The 1,746-nt window shown below is 35.2% G+C and overlaps 1 long non-coding RNA gene across 1 annotated transcript in view; it reads right to left on the minus strand.

Moving 5' to 3' along the window:
- Positions 1-211: 211 nt before the first annotated feature.
- Positions 212-1,746, minus strand: part of LOC141543256 (uncharacterized) — a 122,377-nt gene continuing 120,842 nt past the window's right edge. Inside the window, exon 3 of the long non-coding RNA XR_012482395.1 lies at positions 212-362. This is a non-coding gene — a long non-coding RNA (uncharacterized LOC141543256). The remainder of the gene's footprint in view (positions 363-1,746) is intronic.

Genomic DNA, 1,746 nt, shown 5'->3' on the forward strand with positions numbered 1-1,746 from the left:
TTCTATCTCTACATTATATAATGCTTAAGGATACTGGTTATTCCTCCATGATTTCACTGAGAAATTCACCAACTACATCTAGATAGAGAGCTCCAAGCCAAGTTCCTGACAACTTCTATTAGAAATGATGCAGCTGGAGCCCATCATTTCTGGCTTTGGACCAAGATGAAAGATCCTCCTACCTTTAATCAGGAAGAGTGGAAGTCATTGTGGAAGCTTTGCTGAAGGAGATCACATCTGTTGTTCTGGTCTACTTGCCTTTCCCCCTTCCCCACCTGTAGAACACAGGAAGGCTGATGATCCAAGCATACTTATCCAAGAAGTATCTTTCCCAAGAGGCACCTCTTCCTTGTAGTTTCTTTCTACAAATAGAGAAAAAAAGAATGGGCTTAAGCCAGCAACTTCACAGGTAGCAAAACACAAGCAAGAGGAGGTTTATTTTTAAATACTTAAATGTTTCCTATTTCCTGGCATTTTTTCTTAGAGTCTACATTTTTAACAGAGTTTTATCATTAACTGGTAAATTGGAAACAGATTGTCTTGCCCTAGTTCAAAACTATGTTAGGTCCATATCTTGAACTTTGTGGGTAGTTTTGGACATGGGTATCTATCTCCAGAAATACACAACAGCTTGTCATAACAGTTGTCAGAGGAAAACAACTAAGATTAGAAAGAAGACAGAGAGACAACAATATGAAGACAAACTAAAATAGTGAGCCCCTTTTGGGAAGAATAGATAAACTTGTTAATCAAAATACATTAAGTGTTTAACTATAGTACTCTATATGGGGATATAAAGAAGGTCAAAAACAGCCCTTGTCCTCAAGGAGCCTACTCAAGGAGATAATACTAATTCAATAGGTACATACAAGATTCAGAAAGAGGCGATGGAAGATTACTTGAGAGAAAAAAGACATTAGCAGCTAGGAAATCAGGGAAAGGACTCTTCCTCAATACATTCTGGAACAAATCTTGAAACAAGTGAGAAGTTCTGAGAAGTAGAACTAAAAATAGAAGTCCATAAATTGTTTGAAGCATGGAAAGATTGAACAGGTATTTGTTCTCAACTAGAACTGGGAAGTACCACTCCTTTCAAGATGAGAGTTAGTTTGAGGATTAATGGAATTACCTTAATTCCTAGTGCTTCAAAATACTTGAATGAATCCATGATCTCATTTGAGTGTCTGTCCACTAAGAGGCTAAGTTGTAAGGGTCATTCATTCAACCATGTATCATGGTTTGAATAATAGCCTTCAGAGAATTAGCTTATATTATAATATATTTATCCAATTTCCTAAAGCAATTATTTAGTTGTCTCTGCAATAGTATAGTACATTAAAAATAACAGAATAATAGCAGGATAGTGGCTTGTCCTGGGACTTTTTCTATAAGAACTTCATCAAAAAAAAAAAAGATGAGAAGAATAAAATAGCAATAATAACCAACCTTTATATAGTGTTTTAAAGTTTGCAAAGTGTGCTATTGTAGAATTTTGTTAGTCCTGTCTGATTCTTAGTGATGCCATTTGAAATTTTCTTGACAAAAATACTGTAGAGGTTTGCCATTTCTTTCACTTGCTTATTTTACTAGTGAGGAAACTGAGGCAAACAAGATTAAATGACTTGTCTAGTGTCACCCAGATAATAAGTGTCTGAAGCCAGATTTGAACTCAGTTTTTCCTGTCATTAATTATTTGGGAAAATGAATCTCATATGTAATCTCTGTACCTTTTGTCAGATGTTTCTG

The sequence above is a fragment of the Sminthopsis crassicaudata genome, chromosome 5, assembly GCF_048593235.1.
Source record: "Sminthopsis crassicaudata isolate SCR6 chromosome 5, ASM4859323v1, whole genome shotgun sequence".
In the NCBI taxonomy this organism is placed as follows: Eukaryota; Metazoa; Chordata; class Mammalia; order Dasyuromorphia; family Dasyuridae; genus Sminthopsis; species Sminthopsis crassicaudata.